Source organism: Primulina eburnea, chromosome 11 (genome assembly GCF_022965805.1).
Source record: "Primulina eburnea isolate SZY01 chromosome 11, ASM2296580v1, whole genome shotgun sequence".
Classification (NCBI taxonomy): domain Eukaryota; kingdom Viridiplantae; phylum Streptophyta; class Magnoliopsida; order Lamiales; family Gesneriaceae; genus Primulina; species Primulina eburnea.
Window position 1 is genome coordinate 24,134,156 of NC_133111.1, and position 22,833 is coordinate 24,156,988.

The following is a 22,833-nucleotide window of genomic DNA, read 5'->3' on the forward strand; positions in this document are numbered from 1 at the left end:
GAATTTTCAATCATTTGAGTAATTCTTTCATACATAGAAGAAACTTTTAATTCCTCCCCAATCGTAACACCTGTAATATTTCCTTCAGCTAAAGCTGTAGGAATAATACCCAAAACCTGACTACCTCCAAGATGTGCAGATGTTGAAACAAATCCCATTAACCCAATATTACCTCCCCCATATACCAAGTAAATTTTTCTCTCAGCCAATATCTTTCCAAGATTATTCGCTTCTTCTACAAACACTTCATTTTTTCCAGGACTCGACCCACAAAATACACAAATATTTTTCAATGTTTGTGCAGATGATCCAACCATGTTTTTACTTTCTTTTTTTTTCTGCGAAAATAGAGAGAAAGATGAGAGATTTTATAGAGGTAATATGTTATCATGACAAAAATATGGGTCACAGCTGTAAACAGAATAAATAGTAAAAACAATAATGAGACACATGCATATAAACAATAGTGTGATTGTGGCTCACAATTTTCCTCTGGTTTTACGTCCAGAAACGGCTTCAACGCCTTCTATGAGTCGAGGATATGCTTCCCATCCAATTTTCTTATAAATTGGCAAACAGGGTTTTTTTAGTCGGATTCTCAAGACTATGACGCTCATCTTGGAATTGTTTCCATAAACGGAGAAGTTCAATATGCACATGTCCACTAGAATGTGTCTCCAGAGTCAATAAGATGTTATCTAAAGACTCCTTATGTTAGAGTAGGTGCCCGTCGAGCCAAGCGTTAGCCGAGTGTTCAAAATGAAACTCTATGTATTAGCAATCTTTATTTTAATAATATTTGAAATTATTGTTTTGGCAAATCTTTATCTGTATACCCATGCTAGTTGCATAGATAAAGACCTTGAATATACAAATAGTAGAAAGAATATGATATGCTCATATGATGAGTATCATGAAACTCATATTTGGAATACTGTATATTCTAAACAGTTCCTAGTCGATTCAGCCGCCGCTAAGAAGGATATAGGCCGCTAGAGTTCGAGACTAGTATCTGCGATGTGAGTACCATGTTTCATTGGTAGGGGACATTTTGTTGTCCGAGCATGCAGATAGGTGCTCCTGGTAGAGTGCACTGAACAACCCTCCATAAAAGGACTATCCAAGTGGTTCTCACTTATCGAGTGGAAAAGTCCTAGTTTATGGTTGTACACCATTAGTCCTTATGACCCGGGACAACATTGAGACTCTATGTGCTAGAATTACACTTTGACTTGTTTACCGACTCTCATGGGGTCATCAGGTGGCAAGGTTGGGTGTTCTGTCGAAACATATAGGAGTCGATGCATTGTAGTCGGGGATTCACCGCTTACCTTCGGGTATGGATATCCTATGTGTTCTCATGTATATGTAGGTTGAAATCTCTGATCAGAGTATGGTGGTAATTATGAAAGGGGTTTCATAGATTACACTATCGATGCAACTACGACATGACACATAGTATCGATTCATTGACAACTCTCGATAAACCAATGGTTGTCGAATCGGTCGGGATATATGAGTTGAAGGGACCGTACTGTACGCTAACCATAATAGAATGGTTCTTGCAGGCACTATCATTTGATACCTAGGGAATAATGTAAGCGATGCTGCTAGGCGTTTAACATGATTAGTTGGGTACTATCAGACTTGAGTTCTGACGTTCTTGTTATCAAGGTGTTGATAAGTAAGAATGGGGCAATTGGGGTATGCTCGTATAAGGACATGTTTAGTCCGAATCACATGGAGATGTGAACCCACGGCTAGTTGTATCAATGAACCATTGAGGGTCACACAAGTGCTAACATTCTAGATCCCGTTGAGAAGTAAAAATAGTTCAATGTGTTGAACAGCTTATAAAGGAGTTTATAAGCGTAAGGAAAATTCGAAGTATGACTTCTATAAAGGAGAAACTAGTTCAATGTGTTGAACGACTTATAAATGAGTTTATAAGTGTAAGGAAAAATAGAAGTATGACTTCTATGAGAGAAATGTAAATTTTAATCTATGGAAGTGTTCCTAAATTAAAACTTGGCCAAGTGAATAATGTATTTGAAAATTGTGATTTTCATAAGCATTATTATGGACTAAATTAAATTAATTCAAGTGTTGAATTAATTAAATACTAGTGGACCTAGTAGAGTCCAAATAATTAAATTAATTCTAGTGTTGAATTAATTAAATCATATTGAGCCTTGTAGAGCTCAATTTAAATTAATTATTTAACTAGTGGACTTGAGTAAATTCAAGTAATGTTTAATTAGTCTCAAATATGTTTGAGATAATTAAAATAAGTCCATGGATTTTTAATTGTTAAAAATCAAATAAGATTTGCATGCATGGGAGGTGAAAGGTTGGGAGACAACTTTTTGTATAACCAAGGCTTGGCATGCAACTTTTTACTTTAACTTTTCCCACAACCAAAAAAATGTCTCTCCTTCTTTCCTAGCATGAATAGTGGCCGAAAATACTATTCATCCTCTCCATATTTTTCTTTTTTCAATGGTTGAAGATACACTCTCTTCTCATATGAAAAATGCTCTAATTTTTCTAGTGCAAAATTAGAGTGGATTTAGCTTGTTGGTGGTGGACCTAATTTGAAGGAAGGATTCAAGAAGTAAGATGAAGCTTGTAGATTGTCATCCTTTGAAGAGCTTAGTTGTTTGACAACTAAGTTGGAGCCAACAGCAATCTTTTAAGATTGATAGGTATATTCTCTCAAACACCTTATGTATGACATGTGTTTGTTTTTGTATTTGCTACACAATTTATTCATGGTGGCCGAAATTTCCTTGTAAAATTTCGATTTTTAAACTTCCGTTGCGCTTCCGGTCACCGTAACCGATCCCCTTTCACCTTACTCAGCCCATTTTTAATGAAATCAATTTTATCTTCTCTGTTATTGGAAATACATCCCAAAGATCTGCATCGTTTGTCACAAGTCCATCTTGCACACTTATGACAAACCCCTAAACTTTTGGCCCTTCGTTTTTTTGCATAAGTGCTTTTTCTTAATCCAGGCAAATATCGAATGAGCAATGATTGTGTAACTTCTCCTCCTAATCGGACCTTAGCTTCTATTACAAGACGAATATCTTCTGGAATTCCTTTTTGCATTAACAATCTCAATCTTTCACACCTACCTGCATAAATTTTTCTTAGAACATTTTCAGAAACAAAAGGAAAATATTTACGAATTTTTGAGAGATTTTCATCCATTTTGAAAAGAAAAGAAATGATTTTTTTTTTATTTTTTTATCAGCAATTGTGGGAAACTGATTTAACCGACTATGAGAGTCACGGAGTACCGTTATCCGCCATTTAACCGGGAAAATAAAAAGATAAAGGAAACCTGAAATAAAAACAAACAAAATTAAATGCAACATAAAAATTTAAGGATCAGAAAGGGAAATAAACTCTTCTTGAAAGATTTCATTTTCCAAAAATGGTTTAAGCCTTTGTCCATTCACTTTAAAACATCACCATTTTTAGGATTTTCAATATCCACAGCTCCATAAGGATACACATGCATTACAACATATGGGCCTGTTCATCTTGATCGTAATTTTCTTGGGAATATGTGAAGTCTAGAATTATAAAGCAAAACTTTTTTACCAATCTCAAAAGATTTTCTAAGAATTGTTTTATCATGAAATGATCTGATTTTTGCTTTATAAATCTTTGAATTCTCATACGCGTCATTTCTGAGTTCATCAAGTTCATTAAGTTGCAATTTACGCAATTTGTTGGCATCATCCATGTTTGAATTTAAAGTTTTGATCGCCCAATAAGCTTTATGTTCCAATTCCACATTGTTCCAATTCCACAGGCAAATGACAATGTTTTCCATAAACTAACCTATAGGGAGACATATTCAATGATGTTTTAAAAGCTGTTCGATATGCCCAAAGTGCATCATTAAGTCACAGAGACCAATCTTTTCTATTTGAGTTAACAGTTTTTCAAAAATTTGCTTTATCTCCCTATTAGCTAATTCAACTTGTCCATTTGTTTGAGGATGATAAGGGGTAGTTACTTTATGAGTAATACCATATTTTTTCATTAATGAAGCAAATGGTTTATTAACAAAGTGAGTTTCTCCATCACTTATCATGGCTCGAGGAATTTCAAATCTACTAAAAATATTTTCTTTCAAAAATTTTATGACGATTTTATGATCATTTGTTCGACATGGAATTGCCTCTATCCATTTGGAAACATAATCAACCGCAACTAAAATATACAAGTATCCAAACGATGGTGAAAAAGGTCCCATAAAATCAATTTCCCAACAGTCAAAGATTTCAATTTCAATGAAAGGATTCAAAGGCATCATGTTTCTTTTTGAAATCGCACCCAATTTTTTACAATTTTCACAGATCTTGTTTATTTCGTGGGTGTCTTTAAACAAAGTGGGCCAATAAAATCCACACTGGAAGATTTTTGCAGCCGTTTTCTTTGAAAAAAATTGTGCTCCGCATGCTTCTGAATGACAAAATTTAATGACGCTACTTACCTCATTGTATGGTATGCAACGTCGAAAAATTTGATCTGGACAATACTTGAACAGATACGGATCATCCCAATAAAAGTTTTTTACCTCATTCAAAAATTTTCTTTTATCTTGGGAACTCCATTGCGGTGGCATTTTTCCTGTCACAAGAAAATTTACTATGTTAGCAAACCAAGGTGTAGTAGTAACTGAAAATAGATGTTCATCAGGAAAATTATCGTTAATTGGTGTCATTTCACAAGATGATCCTGTTACTAGTCTCGATAAATGATCGGCTACGACATTCTCGGTTCTTTTTTTATCTTTGGTCACAATGTCAAATTCTTGGAGCAACAAAATCCATCGTATCAGTCGTGGCTTTGCATCCTTTTTGGTCAACAAATATCTAATAGCAGAATGATCAGTAAACACAATAGTCGTTGATCCAATCAAATAAGAACGAAATTTATCTAATGCAAATATTACAGCAAGCAATTCTTTTTCAGTTGTGGAGTAATTCATTTGAGCATTGCTTAAAGTTCTACTTGCATAATATATCACATAAGGCTTACCGTTTCTTATTTGACCCAATACTGCACCGACTGCATAATCACTCGCATCGCACATGATTTCAAATGGTAAAGACCAATCAGGTGGTTGCATGATAGGAGCTGATGTTAAATGTCGAATGATTTTATCAAAAGCATTTTGACATTCTTGAGTCCACTCAAATGCAGTGTCTTTTGTTAAGAGGTTACATATGGGTTTAGAGATTGAACTAAAGTCCTTTATAAACCTCATATAAAATCCAGCATGTCCCAAAAATGAGCGAATTTCTTTAATTGTTTTTGGAGGGGGTAAATTGGCAATGACATCAACTTTTGCTTTATCAACTTCAATTCCATGAGATGACACAACATGTCCCAAAACAATTTCAGAAGTAATCATGTAATGACATTTTTTCCAATTTAAAATAAGACCTTTTGTGGGGACCCGGACGCTAATCATCTATGGGATTTAATTATCAATTAAGATAAAACAGGGTCTAAAAATTTTTCTTTTTAAAATGTAACTGCGGAAGGTAATGGAATCTAAATACTATATATGTCTGTATAAAATACATTTCAGTATTAAAGTACAACAAGCTAATTTAAGGTTCAACTACTAAAGTCCAGTAATAAAACCAAGTCTACTGTAAGTCCGGAATCACCACGCTACACTCGTCTTCTCTCATCATCATCTTGACCCTGATCCAGCCCCACCTGTTGTCATGCACACATACAAAACAAGACAACAGCCGGATAACTCCGGTGAGAATAAATCCCAGTATAAAACATGGTAAACATGTATATACATAAAATAGTTCATGAAACATGCTGTCATGAATAAAATCAAAACATTAGATTTCATAAGCTATGAGATCTAATCACAACAAGCATGCACTTCAAATCAGCTAAACATGCATATAAACAATCTAAATCATACAAACATGCTATCATAACTGAAAGCAATAATGATGGGTCCCATGATCTAGGAGCCACATCCATATAAGCATGCAGTCCTAATCGAATCATGTCTAGACTCGACTCAACTATAACTCTAGGGATCTCGGTGTGAATAAGACGTCACTGGCTGTCACCTACCCAACCAATCGTGGTGCTGTACGTCTTATTCCTAGACTTCGGCCTGATCTGTATCCACATCTACAAAGGGGCGGTGATCTTCCCCAGAGCTGAGATATCGCCGAACGTCTAGAGTCTGCCTGATCTCCAGACTGTCCTATCTTAATGCATGAATAACAATCTATAATCATAGCATAATCATATAAAAACATAACAAGAGTATAGTATGTGGTTTAGTGGGCAACTCAACGCGATCTCAATTGAGTTGTTCTTCCCGAATATCACATGAATTATACCTTTATCTTCCCCGTCTGAGGAAGACGAAGTCTCGAAGTCAAACTTGTCCATATCTGATCTGAAATGACAATAACCAATACACTGTATCAATGTATAATCCAATTCAACATCTGTCTGGTTAATATCTGGATAAACTATAATCTGATTCGTATCAACCATATCACAAGATAACAGAAACCAATACTGAATCTGATCAATCTGTACCAACTGATGTTTAGACGGCATAACACTACAGTCTTGTAACCCTGTCAGTCTTAACATCACAATTACACTACCAGAATTCCTAATAAATCTCAGTACAATCTATAACTTCATTATCTGTATCCTGTAAAATGAATAACAGCATAATTCTGATAGCAATCTCAATCAAATCAACTCTAAAATTCATAACAATGTCATAACCAGTCTATTTCTAAATCGGACTTCGATTCTACAATATCTACGGTAGCAGAAACACCATATCTGAATCATCTTCAATTCTAACAACATCATAAATTCAAATCTTGTCTAAACGTAATAAAACTTACGTCTTTGTGTAGCCTGCGTTGATAGTAACACAGTACCGAAGTCGGATTTCAATTCAGATAAACGATTTGCTCGTAAATCAATTTAAGAAAATAAGAACGAAGCTTTTTCCCTCAAAACCGATTTCTTCTCTGCAGCAATTCTGAGAAATTTCGATTCTTTACATACATATATATATATATATATATATATATATATATATATATATATATATATATATATATATATATATATGTTTCATGCATGCAAGACAAGTGGCGTACTTCTTCACGCAGCACGTCTCGCGCATATGCGCGGCCACTACTCGCGCATATGCGCGAGACCTACTGTCTCGGCGAAAATGCTACTCGCGCATATGCGCCATTAATTCCGTGCATATGCGCCACCCCTTCTGGCCCTTCCGCGCATATGCGCCACTCTACTCGCGCATATGCGCCACTGGTTCTGGCCTCGCCGCGCATGTGCGCGCATTATCTCGCGCAGGTGCGCGTAAGCCTCGGCCAGCTCCGCGCATGTGCGCCAATCCATACAGCGCATGTGCGCGGGGCTCTTTCTTGGCACACACATTTCACACCTTTATCATGTGTCCTAGTCCGATCCCGTCTATAATCATCTCGATTAATTTAATAAATCATTCCGGATTAATCTCCGATTACAGTAATCATATCCAAATCAATTCAGATTACGGTAATTAAATTTCCGGGCATTACATTTCTCCCCCTCTTAGATCTGAGTTCGTCCTCGAACTCACCAATCATCAAACCACATCTATCCGAAAATCTGTATGACAGAGTTTCACATCCAAACTCATTTCACTAGCCAACTCAATCCCATATTACTGGCTATACAACACCCATATACGCCAATTGCAATCCATAACAAAGCAATACCACCTGTAGTTGCTATTCCATCTTTTTATCCCAATCAAGGACCTATTCCATCTTCGGTTTCAAATACCAATCGTCAGCATCCGACATTGGTTTCCTACATCTATCCATTCTGAATTATCTTGATAACTAGTGCTAACATTCAGCACTAGAGTTCTACTAATATCTTTCAATATCTGAACAAGACACTCCGACTACCTGTCACTTTGTGAACAATCTGCCAGAGAGAGCTGATGATAAAATCTATCACAAGTACACACTTAATCGTAATCATAGTCTGATATACTCTACTCGAAATCATCATTCTAGTCAATCTGACTATCTCTTTGACAGGGATCTCTGTCACCTAGTGCTATTTGTACATCATCTTTACAAACTACTAGATATAGATTGATCAATCTATCAATCATGATCATACCATATCCCAATCTGAAGAAAATGGTGGAAATTTCGTTACAAAAGCTATAGAACTGTACTCCCATTTCTATTCAGGAATATACTAAGTCGGTAATAATCTTCGAATTCCTAGCTTTCTGGCTTCTTTTGTTAGCAATCCAGACATATCAGTACCATTTTTACCAACCTTTCGGTACAAATTCTGTTAGAACTGATCAAATATGTCTATACTAACACTATTTGTTCGAGTATCATACATTCTGAACCATCTGAATGAAAACTGAATCCCCTGCGGTGCGTTTCTGACACTACTTGTGACTTCAGATTCGAACTATCCGGTATAAACAATCAATTAATAATATAAAATAATGAAGAAATACCTACCTGGCATTCGGCTCTGACTACCCATATCAAAAGCTATAAATAATTCTGAAACATTCTGACATCACACAACAGAAGTAGTCTGTCTGATACAAACACAAAGTCACATATCTGTTACTGTAAACGATACTCTGCTCTGATTTCAACTGTTTACAATAAACTGTATTACACTGATTCACAATAACAGTAATATCACATCGAATTCCGAATAGAAAGAACTTATACAGATCTAGTGAGTTTAAGAAACTCATAACATAATAAATTCTGGCTGGCTGACTAAATCTTCATACTGCCCAGATCAACTGCTATATCTCATCTGTTGTAACTACTGGGTCTGTTTTTCACGCATTGCCACCCGATGGTCCTGCTCCCCAGAATCTTTGGGAACCCTTCTGAGGACACACTCTAGCAAAATGCCCATGCTGTCCGCAGATATTGCATCTACCAGTCACTCCCTGGCATTGTTCGGTGGGATGTCTCCCTCCACACCTAGCGCAATAGACTCCAGTATAACTCGGACTGGAACCACTGGAACTGGAGGAACCACTGCCTAACTTCTTGAACTGTTTCCTCCGAGCTTTCAGCAAATCTTGCTTTCCACTCGTGCTGCCACGTTCAAATCTCGAAGGGGATTGTGGTGTCTGGGGTTGCTTCACACACAACCTCGTTAATTGTCGAATCAGACTCTCTTCTGCTCTCTTTGCTTTACTCAAGACATCAGCAAAGTGATAGGGTCGCTGTAGATTCATGAATGCAACTATCTCCGAATTCAATCCTCTAATGAATTGATTCACTACAGCTTCATCATCCCTAGCCATATGAGGAGCAAAACGCAACAAAGTAGAAAATTTAGCAGCATAATCATCAATATTCAATTGACCTTGACTTAAATTCTCAAATTCTGCTTTCTTGTCTTCTTGGTACGAGGCGGAGAAAAATCTTTGATAGAATTCAGTCTTGAAGACTTCCCACGTGATCACAGTACCACGTAGTGCTAACACTCTTTTGATTGTAATCCACCAACTTCTGGCAGCCTCTTGTAATTGGTGAAATACCAATTTAACTCTTTGGTCATCTGTACAATCCAGTAGATCAAACAATATCTCTATGTCCTCAACCCAGTGCTGACACGTTTCAGGGGTCTCTGTACCACTCAGAATCGGCGGCTGAAATAACTGAAATTCTGCCAACTTGGTTTCCATCGGAGTCGCTGACACATCTATCTGCGGTTCTGGTATATATGGCTGCTCATACGAAGTACTGCCTGTTTCCAAAATCCTTCGGGGAGGTACATCTGATTACCACAAACATTAATAACCCAATAATACAATGCTGTGCCAATCCTTTCTGATCATGATCATCTTACTGCTGATCATGAATCCGATCTGATTCATATTCAAGAATACATAATACCAATTCAAATCATATAATCAGGTAAACATGTGTCTTTAAGCAGTAACACATAGTCTCATGCTAGCACACAATGTCAGTCAACATTAAAATCAATCTCATGCTAGCACACACATGCAAGGAAAGAAAATTCATCTACGCCGCTCATTCTCTTCTATCTTAATCTAAGTCAGTCTAAAAGATCTATCAGTTCTGACTTTCTCAATCTAAAGATCTATCTCTAAAGGATCTTCGCTCTGATACCACCTGTTGTGGGGACCCGGACGCTAATCATCTATGGGATTTAATTATCAATTAAGATAAAACAGGGTCTAAAAATTTTTCTTTTTAAAATGTAACTGCGGAAGGTAATGGAATCTAAATACTATATATGTCTGTATAAAATACATTTCAGTATTAAAGTACAACAAGCTAATTTAAGGTTCAACTACTAAAGTCCAGTAATAAAACCAAGTCTACTGTAAGTCCGGAATCACCACGCTACACTCGTCTTCTCCCATCATCATCTTGACCCTGATCCAGCCCCACCTGTTGTCATGCACACATACAAAACAAGACAACAGCCGGATAACTCCGGTGAGAATAAATCCCAGTATAAAACATGGTAAACATGTATATACATAAAATAGTTCATGAAACATGCTGTCATGAATAAAATCAAAACATTAGATTTCATAAGCTATGAGATCTAATCACAACAAGCATGCACTTCAAATCAGCTAAACATGCATATAAACAATCTAAATCATACAAACATGCTATCATAACTGAAAGCAATAATGATGGGTCCCATGATCTAGGAGCCACATCCATATAAGCATGCAGTCCTAATCGAATCATGTCTAGACTCGACTCAACTATAACTCTAGGGATCTCGGTGTGAATAAGACGTCACTGGCTGTCACCTACCCAACCAATCGTGGTGCTGTACGTCTTATTCCTAGACTTCGGCCTGATCTGTATCCACATCTACAAAGGGGCGGTGATCTTCCCCAGAGCTGAGATATCGCCGAACGTCTAGAGTCTGCCTGATCTCCAGACTGTCCTATCTTAATGCATGAATAACAATCTATAATCATAGCATAATCATATAAAAACATAACAAGAGTATAGTATGTGATTTAGTGGGCAACTCAACGCGATCTCAATTGAGTTGTTCTTCCCGAATATCACATGAATTATACCTTTATCTTCCCCGTCTGAGGAAGACGAAGTCTCGAAGTCAAACTTGTCCATATCTGATCTGAAATGACAATAACCAATACACTGTATCAATGTATAATCCAATTCAACATCTGTCTGGTTAATATCTGGATAAACTATAATCTGATTCGTATCAACCATATCACAAGATAACAGAAACCAATACTGAATCTGATCAATCTGTACCAACTGATGTTTAGACGGCATAACACTACAGTCTTGTAACCCTGTCAGTCTTAACATCACAATTACACTACCAGAATTCCTAATAAATCTCAGTACAATCTATAACTTCATTATCTGTATCCTGTAAAATGAATAACAACATAATTCTGATAGCAATCTCAATCAAATCAACTCTAAAATTCATAACAATGCCATAACCAGTCTATTTCTAAATCAGACTTCGATTCTACAATATCTACGGTAGCAGAAACACCATATCTGAATCATCTTCAATTCTAACAACATCATAAATTCAAATCTTGTCTAAACGTAATAAAACTTACGTCCTTGTGTAGCCTGCGTTGTTAGTAACACAGTACCGAAGTCGGATTTCAATTCAGATAAACGATTTGCTAGTAAATAAATTTAAGAAAATAAGAACGAAGCTTTTTCCCTCAAAACCGATTTCTTCTCTCCAGCAATTCTGAGAAATTTCGATTCTTTACATACATATATATATATATATATATATTTATATATATATATATATATGTTTCATGCATGCAAGACAAGTGGCGTACTTCTTCACGCAGCACGTCTCGCGCATATGCGCGGCCACTACTCGCGCATATGCACGAGACCTACTGTCTCGGCGAAAATGCTACTCGCGCATATGCGCCATTAATTCCGCGCATATGCGCCACCCCTTCTGGCCCTCCCGCGCATATGCGCCACTCTACTCGCGCATATGCGCCACTGGTTCTGGCCTCGCCGCGCATGTGCGCGCATTATCTCGCGCATGTGCGCGCAAGCCTCGGCCAGCTCCGCGCATGTGCGCCAATCCATACAGCGCATGTGCGCGGGGCTCTTTCTTGGCACACACATTTCACACCTTTATCATGTGTCCTAGTCCGATCCCGTCTATAATCATCTCGATTAATTTAATAAATCATTCCGGATTAATCTCCGATTACAGTAATCATATCCAAATCAATTCAGATTACGGTAATTAAATTTCCGGGCATTACACCTTTTTCCTCACATCTTTTTAAAATTTTTCCAAATTTTCAAGACAATTATCAAATGTACTCCCAAAAACAGTTAAATCATCCAGGAAAATCTCCAAACAATTTTCAACCATGTCGCAAAAAATTCTTAGCATACATCTTTGAAATGTTGCTGGAGCATTGCATAATCCAAATGACATCCTTCTAAATTCAAATGTTCCAAAAGGACATGTGAATGTAGTTTTATCTTGATCTTCGAGTTCAATGGGAATTTGATAATAACCTGAATATACATCAAGAAAACAATAGTATGGATGACCTGCTACTCTTTCTAAACTTTGATCCAAAAATGGTAATGGAAAATGATATTTTCTAGTGGCGTCATTTAATTTTCTATAATCAATACACATCCGCCAACTAGATGGGACTCGACTTGTTAACAATTCACCTTTTTCATTTTTTATCACTGTGATGCCAGATTGTTTTGGAACTACTTATGTTGGGCTTACCCACTTACTATCAGAAATAGGGTAGATAATCCCAACATCAAGTAGTTTGAGAATTTTGTGAGTGCAAATTAGTGGATTAATGCCCTTGAGATCTTTTAGTGTCCAACCAATTGCATTTTTATGTCTTTTAAGCATATCAACTAATTTAACTTCTTGATCACTTTCTAGTTTGGAAGAAATTACCATCGGGAATGTTTCATTTTCTCCAAGAAATGCATACTTCAATTATTCTGGCAAGGGTTTTAACTCCAATATGGGTGGTTCGTCTTTGTTCTCATATTTTGCATCAAATTCTTTCTCTGATCCTGGTAACGAGTGATACCTGATAAAATCATCAAGATCAATTTCAATATTTTCTTTAACAGTTTCAATTGAACAAATATCTAATTGATCACGAGTACTCCCTTCTTGAATGTTTTCTTCCACAAGAGTTTCAATAAGATTTTCATCTCCTTTGTCATGTTGTTGCTTACAAAGATTAAAAACATTGAGCTCAAATGTCATGTTACCAAATGAGTTCATTATTCCATTCCTGCAATTTATAAGAGCATTAGAAGTTGCTAAAAATGGACGACCCAGAATTACAGAATTGCATTACAAGCTTCGATAGGTTGTGTATCTATAACTATGAAATCGACAGGATATACAAAGTTATCAACTTGTACCAACACGTCTTCTACCATACCTCTTTGCACTTTAACAGATCTATCGGCAAGTAAAAGTGTTACCGAAGTAGATTTTAACTCGCCTAGATTGAGTTCTTGATAAACTGAATATGGAAGTAAAGTCACACTAGCTCCAAGGTCAAGCAATGCTTTTTTAATTTTTCGTTCTCCAATAATACAAGAAATAGTAGGACAACCCGAGTCTTTGTATTTCAAAGTATTATTATTTTGAATGATTGCACTTACTTATTCGGCTAAAAATGCTTTCTTTTTCACATTGAATTTTCTTTTCACAGTGCACAAGTCTTTCAAAAATTTGGCATATGATGGTACGTGTTTTATTGCATCTAATAAAGGAATATTAACTTTTACTTGTTTAAAAATATAATATATATCAGAATTCAATTTGATATTTTGTATTTTTCAATGCATGAGGGAATGGTGGTGACACTGTCTGTTGAACCTCCTCTTCGCACGTTATGGGTTCCACTTCCTTACCCTTTGGAGTTGATTTATCATCATCTTCACAAGGTTCAAGATGAAAGCGGACCGGTTACGGTGGCCGGAAGCGCAACGGAAGTCAAAAATTTTATTTTTCAAGCAAGATTTTCGGCCACCAAGATTTTTATGCAATATTTACAAAACAAACACCATACATAGGATGTTTAAGAAAGATTTACCTATCAACCTCTTGAGGTTGATGTAATGGCACCAACTAAAGTATAAATACTTTAGCTCTTCTTGGTTGAAGATCTACAAGCCTCCAACTCCTTTCCTTCAAGAAATAAGGCCCACCACTTAACAAGGTAAATCCCCTCAAGTTTTGCACTAGAAAAACTCAAGGATTTTTCAATGAGAATGATTTTTGCTCTCCAAAAATTGAAGAACAAAACTTGAAAAATGAGAGAGAAAAACTCAAGGAATTTTCGGCCAAGTCAAGTTGAATGAGGAGGGAAGATGAGTCTTGGTAGTCCAAAAAGTAATCCACATGCCATGCATTATTTTATTAAAAAGTATTCAAGACTCTTGATCTCCCAAGCATGCAAACCCTAGCATGTCTCTCATATATATTATGGTTTTTAACACATTAAAAACCATAGACTAAATTTTAATTATCTCAAACATTTTTGAGATTAATTAAATACTACTTGAATTTATTCAAGTCCCACTAGTTAAATAATTATTTTAATTGAGCTCTACAAGACTCAATATTATATAATTAATTCAACACTTGAATTAATTTAATTATTTAGACTCTACTAGGTCCACTAGTGTTTAATTAATTCAACACTTGAATTAATTTAATTTAGTCCACAACAATGTTTATGAAAATCACAATTTTCAACTACATTATTTACTTGGCCAAATTTTAATCTTAGGAACACTTCCATAAATTAAAATTTATATTTCTCTCTTAGAAGTCATACTTCTATTTTTCTTAACGCTTATAAACACATTTATAAGCCGTTCAACACATTGAACTATTTTATTTCTCATCGGGATTTACAAAGCCAGTACTTGTGTGGCCCTCAATGGTTCATTGATACAACTAGCCGTGGGTTCACATCTCAATGTGATTCGAACTAAACATGTCCTTATTCGAGCATACCCCAATTGCTCCATTCTTACTTATCAACTCCTTGATAGTAAGAACGTCAGAACTCAAGTCTGATAGTACCCAACCAATCACGTTAAACGCCTAGCAGCATCGCTTACGTGATTCCCTAGGTATCACATGATAGTGCCTGCAAGAACCATTCAATTATGGTTAGCGTACAGTACGGTCCCTTCAACTCATATATCCCGACCGATTCGACAACTATTGGTCTATCGAGAGTTGTCAATGAATCGATACTATGTGTCATGTCGTGGTTGCATCGATGGTGTAATCTATGAAACCCCTTTCATAATTACCACCATACTCTGATCAGAGATTTCAATCCACACATACATGAAAAACACATAGGATATCCATACCCGTAGGTAAGCGGTGAATCCCCGACTACAATGCATCGACTCCTATACGTTTCGCCGTAACACCCAACCTTGCCACCTGATGACCCCATAGGAGTCGGTAAACAAGTCAAAGTGAAACGCTAGCACATAGAGTCTCAATGTTGTCCCGGGTCATAAGGACTAATGGTGTACAACCATAAACTAGGACGTTTCCACTCGATAAGTGAGAACCACTTGGAAAGTCCTTTATAGAGGGTTGTTCAGTGCACTCTACAAGGAGCACCTATCTGCATGTTCGGACATCACAATGTCCCCTACCAATGAAACATGGTACTCACATCGCAGATACTAGTCTCTAACTCGAGCGGCCTATATCCTTCTTAATGGCGGCTGAATCGACTAGGAACCGTTTAGAATATACAGTATTCCAAATATGAGTTTCATGATACTCATCTTATGAGCATCTCATATTCTTTCTACTATTTGTATATTCAAGGACTTTATCTATGCAACTAGCATGGGTATAAAGATAAAGATGCGCCAAATTAATAAATTCAAATATTATTAAAATAAAGATCGTTTATACATAGAGTTTCATTGTGAACACTCGGCCAACACTTGGCTCGACGTGCACCTACTCTAACAATCTCCCACTTGCACTAGAGCCAACTACCCATATGCTTCAGACCCATAGATTCGCGATGCTTCTCGAATGATGGTCCTGGTAAAGGCTTAGTTAGTGGATCAGCAACATTATCTGCGGAGCCGACTTTGTCAATCACGACATCTCCTCTTTCCACGATCTCTCTGAGGATGTGGTACTTTCTCAATACGTGTTTGGACTTCTGATGAGACCTTGGCTCCTTCGCCTGAGCTATGGCTCCCGTGTTGTCGCACATCACCGGGATAGGAGCAACTCCATTTGGAATGACGCCCAACTCTTGGACGAAATTCCTAATCCAAACAGCCTCCTTTGCTGCAGCCGATGCAGCAATGTATTCTGCCTCAGTGGTGGAATCCGCAGTACTGTCTTGCTTGGAACTCTTCCAAGAGACAGCACCACCATTGAGCATGAATATGAATCCGGAGGTTGACTTCGAGTCATCAACATCGCTTTGGAAGCTAGAGTCGGTATAGCCTTCCAATTTTAGTTCTCCACCCCCATAGACCAAAAACAACTTATTGGTCCTTCTCAAATACTTGAGGATGTCTTTCACAGCTTTCCAGTGTGGAAGACCAGGGTTGGATTGATATCTACTCACTACACTTAGTGCAAATGCCACGTCAGGACGTGTAGATATCATCCCATACATGATACTACCAATAGCCGAAGCATACGGAATTCGTGTCATCGCCGCTATCTCTGCATCAGTCTTGGGAGACATAGACTTGGATAGGGACACGCCATGACACATTGGTAGATGTCCTCTCTTGGACTCATCCATCGAGAACCGCTTCACGATGGTATCAATGTATGTGGACTGGGTGAGACCAAGCAATCTTTTTGATCTATCTCTATAGATCTGTATTCCCAATACAAAAGATGCTTCACCCAAGTCCTGCATTGAGAACTTACTTGCTAACCATATCTTAGTTGATTGCAACATTCCTACATCATTCCCAATGAGTAGAATGTCATCAACATAAAGAACAAGGAATGTCACAGCACTCCCACTGACCTTCTTATACACACAGGGTTCCTCAGGATTCTTAGTAAAACCAAACTCTTTGATTGTACTATCGAATCTGAGGTTCCAACTCCTCGATGCCTGCTTAAGACCATAAATAGATCTTTGAAGTTTGCATACCATATGCTCACTTCCAATGGATGTAAACCCTTCAGGTTGAGACATGTAAATCTCTTCCTTAATATCCCCATTAAGGAAGGCTGTCTTCACATCCATCTGCCATATCTCATAGTCATACCATGCAGCTATGGCTAGCAATATCCTAATGGACTTGAACATCGCAACTGGAGAAAAGGTTTCCTCATAGTCAACACCTTGTGTTTGAGTATACCCTTTTGCTACCAATCGCGCCTTGAAGGTCAATACCTTCCCATCCGCCCCAAGTTTCCTCTTGTAAATCCATTTACACCCTATGGGAACAATTCCCTCAGGTGGATCCACGAGATTCCACACTTGGTTCGAATGCATGGAATTCATCTCAGATTCCATTGCTTCAAGCCATTTGGATGAATCGGCATCCGATAACGCTTCTTTGAAGGTCCTTGGATCACATCCAAGATTAGGCTCATCATGGCCCTCTTCAAGAAGCAGACCATACCTCACAGGTGGTCTCGAGACTCTCTCGGTTCTTCTAGGAGCTTGTATCTCCTCACTTGGCTTCTCGGGTGTGGGTTCTACAACTGTGGGTGTTTCTCGAACCTCTTCGAGTTCTATCATCTCGCCTTTTCTATCCAATAGAAATTCCCTTTCCAAAAAGGTTGCGTTCCTAGAAACAAACACCTTTGTTTCTTGAGGATGATAGAAATAATATCCAGCTGAATTCTTTGGATATCCCACAAAGTAGCATAAAATGGATCGACTATCCAATTTATCTCCCACTACCTGCTTCACATAAGCAGGGCACCCCCATATTCTAAAATAAGAATATTTGGGTGGCTTACCCATCCATATCTCATATGGTGTCTTATCAACTGCTTTTGTATGGACATGGTTCAACAACAGTGCCGCTGTCTCAAGCGCATATCCCCAAAAGGATGGCGGCAACTCCGTGAACCCCATCATAGACCGAACCATGTCCATCAAAGTCCGGTTACGACGCTCCGAAACACCATTCAACTGTGGTGTAGCGGGCGGAGTCCACTGCGAGAGAATCCCATTCTCCCTTAGATACTCTTGGAACTCGGCACTCAAGTACTCGCCACCTCGATCCGATCGAAGTGTCTTGATGCTTCGTCCCAATTGTTTCTCTACTTCACTTCTGAATTCTTTGAACCGTTCAAAGGCTTCAGACTTGTATTTCATCAAATACACATACCCATACCTCGAATGGTCATCGGTAAAGGTGATGAAGTAGGCATGTCCATGCTTAGTGGTGATGCTAAGCGGACCGCACACATCGGTATGGATCAAATCCAATAACCCTTTGGCTCGCTCCGCATGGCCCTTAAAGGGAATTTTGGTCATCTTTCCTTTTAGACAGGATTCACAAGTCGTGAGAGCATTAACATCGGACATATCAAACATGCCAACTCCCACTAGCTTGTTCATCCTTCTTGAGGAAATATGTCCTAATCGAGCATGCCATAATTGTGCCGAATTAAGAGTATCTTGTTTGCGCTTATTTGTTGTTGTTATCGTTTGGACATTGTTAAGTGGAATATCTTTTAATTTTAAGGTGTAGAGATTGTTTTCAAGTTCACCGGTACCAACTAAACATTCATTCTTGTAAATATTGCAAACACCTTTGCCAAATAAACAAGAAAATCCATCGATATCAAGCATAGGAATGGAAATAATGTTTTTGATCAAGTCTGGTACAAATAAAACATCTCTCAAAACCAAATTAAAATCATTGTTCAAACATAAATAAACATCTCCCACAGCCTTGGCAGCAACCCTTGCTCCATTGCCCAACCTCAAGAAGGTCTCACCTTCCCTGAGCTTCCTACTTCTTCCCATCACCTGCAAATCATTACAGAGATGTGAGCCACAGCCGGTATCCAATACCCAAGAAGTAGAGTTAATAGAGATATTCACTTCAATGTAGAACATACCTTTGCCAGAACCCTTCTGCGCAAGATATTCCCTGCAATTACGCCTCCAATGTCCAGGCTTCTTGCAGTGGTGACAGATGTCAACAGTCTTTTCAGCCTTCACTGGCGCGGCTGCCACTACGGGACTCGGACTTTGCCTCTTCAAGGGCACGCTCTTCTTGGTACGCTGGAAAGAACGCTTCTTTCCCTTCCCAGGTGGACCGGTCTTCGTGCCAGATGAAGAGCCCACATAAAGAACCTGCTTCTCCTTTTTGATTGTGGACTCAAAGGTCACAAGCATGTTCACCAACTCTTCAAGGCTGGGCTCGAGCTTGTTCATATTGAAGTTCACGACAAAAGGATCGAAAGAGCTGGGCAGTGACAACAGCAACACATCCGTGGTCAACTCCGATGGCAAGATCAAATCCATGCCTACGAGCTTATCCACGAGCCCAATCAACTTTAGGCCATGCTCATGGACCGAAGTCCCATCTCGCATGCGTAAAGTGATGAGCTCCTTTACTGTGGCATGCCTCAAAGGCCGAGTCTGCTCACCGAAGAGCTCCTTGAGGTGCATATGAATGTCAGCAGCATTCTTAGCATCCTCGAATCGCCTTTGCAGCTCATCATTCATTGAAGCCTGCATATAACACTTCGCCTTCAAGTCATGGTCGCACCAATCCTTGTAGGTCTGCAATTCCTCGGGACTGCAGTCAGTCGGAGCCTCATCAGGGGGCGACTCAGTCAGTGTATATGCGATTTTCTCCGAGTTTAAGACAATCTTTAAATTTCTTAGCCAAGTGATATAGTTTGGTCCGGTTAGAATGTGTTTTTCGAGAATTACGGAAAACGGGTTGCGAATTGATGACATTGTCACAGATTTGTACTGAAAAGTAAAACAGATAAATGTTAATGACTATTTTAAAATATTTAATAAGATATAAAGTTTGGACTTTTACTTTATAAATTATCGCTCCCACTGTTTTGACATTTTCACTACCCTCTAGTGAAAACGGGAAACTCCTTTCCTCAGTAGGTACGTAAGGTCCAATTAGCGAATTATGATCCCGATTATACAGCCAATCACAATTCCTAAAAGGTAGTTTCCCAATTGCATCACAATGCAACCCTTAACGTAAACTTTTGTCTCACGTTTGATTAGGACCCATTATAGACGTCGTTCATCTTTACGTGTCAAGCCTAACCCATCGATATTGAACCTTAATGGACGGTCGCCATGAGTTCCCTCAATAATATGAGCCGAAATCATGGGAGTTCCACGTAGTTCACATCACCATGTCAATGGATGTCACAGCTTTCCGGCACCCAAGGCTCCCCCAATAATATGAGCCGAGCCCCGAGTACGGGTAGCGTTCATCATGCACCCATTGTCGATGGAAGACAAGGAAATTATAAACAAATTTATAATTCCCCTTTTCGGACTTGATATTAATTTTGAATCTCATTCAAAATGAGGGTTTTTAATTTTGAAAGGTCTCATCATTAATTTTATTTTAAAAGCTCGCCATGTTTGATCGTACGTTTGCCGGATTCATGCAACTTTGTTATTATCATAATAATAACGCACATACTCATTATTTATAACATATCATGCATATATTATAAATAGAAAACAGTACAAGGATGATCAATTGCCCCAACACTAATGGCCCGTGTGAGCCAAACACGGGCCTAGGTCCAATCCTAGGGTAAATGCACGGGATGCAATGCAACTATACTATTACATTAGCATCCAATATTACATGTCTTCGATCTTCATAATCACCAAGGCCACCATCTTCCAATCTTGATCTTCCCCTATTCTAATATTTACAATTAAATATCCATGGCACATAGGGATACATGTCATGGGGTGGGAACGGGCCATAAACCAAGCCCACTTTATAAATTGATAATTATTACAATCATTCAACACAAATATCCTAGCATACACCTAGCAAATTGGGCTTGGGCTTTTGATCATCCTTCATGCATAATATCACATATCATACACCATCAATTAATTATCACTATAATTAATTGATCCAATATTATATTTCTTGATCCAATCACTAACCGCCACAATTATAAATTAAATTAACAAAGTATACAAACACTTTTGTCTACTTTCAAATTAATTTATTTATAATCGAATTTCTTGTAAATCACAATTTACTATAAATAATTAAAGTCCAACTTCAATTATTTATTTTATGAGAAAATATGTGCAACAATTGTAAATTTAAACTTAAGGGCCCAAAACTCATTTTTCACCAAAAATATTTTGGCCCATTTAAATTTCACAAATTATGTTGTCCATCCAATGGCCCAACATCTCAAGGCCCATGACACTAAGATTCACCAAAACACTTTTGGAAACCCTAGTCGTCATCGCCGTCGCCAGAGCTCCGTCGCCGGATTCCGGCAACAACAAAATTTTTTTTTTTTTATTAAAAACCTGAACATTTCGGGCAGCCCCTTGGCTGCCCCTCGGCTGCCCGAAATTTTCGGGCAGCCCCTCGGGCAGCCCCGAAATTTTTTTTTTTGTTTTGTAAAATTTTCGGTCCTTGAGTTTTATTGCACCAAAAAATCTCAAACGGTTAGAAATCGATCTCAACATAATATTATGCAAATATTACACAAAAACCGTAACCTTAGCTCGGATACCACTTGAAAGCGGACCGGTTACGGTGGCCGGAAGCGCAACGGAAGTCAAAAATTTATTTTTCAAGCAAGATTTTCGGCCACCAAGATTTTTATGCAATATTTACAAAACAAACACCATACATAGGATGTTTAAGAAAGATTTACCTATCAACCTCTTGAGGTTGATGTAATGGCACCAACTAAAGTATAAATACTTTAGCTCTTCTTGGTTGAAGATCTACAAGCCTCCAACTCCTTTCCTTCAAGAAATAAGGCCCACCACTTAACAAGGTAAATCCCCTCAAGTTTTGCACTAGAAAAACTCAAGGATTTTTCAATGAGAATGATTTTTGCTCTCCAAAAATTGAAGAACAAAACTTGAAAAATGAGAGAGAAAAACTCAAGGAATTTTCGGCCAAGTCAAGTTGAATGAGGAGGGAAGATGAGTCTTGGTAGTCCAAAAAGTAATCCACATGCCATGCATTATTTTATTAAAAAGTATTCAAGACTCTTGATCTCCCAAGCATGCAAACCCTAGCATGTCTCTCATATATATTATGGTTTTTAACACATTAAAAACCATAGACTAAATTTTAATTATCTCAAACATTTTTGAGATTAATTAAATACTACTTGAATTTATTCAAGTCCCACTAGTTAAATAATTATTTTAATTGAGCTCTACAAGACTCAATATTATATAATTAATTCAACACTTGAATTAATTTAATTATTTAGACTCTACTAGGTCCACTAGTGTTTAATTAATTCAACACTTGAATTAATTTAATTTAGTCCACAACAATGTTTATGAAAATCACAATTTTCAACTACATTATTTACTTGGCCAAATTTTAATCTTAGGAACACTTCCATAAATTAAAATTTATATTTCTCTCTTAGAAGTCATACTTCTATTTTTCTTAACGCTTATAAACACATTTATAAGCCGTT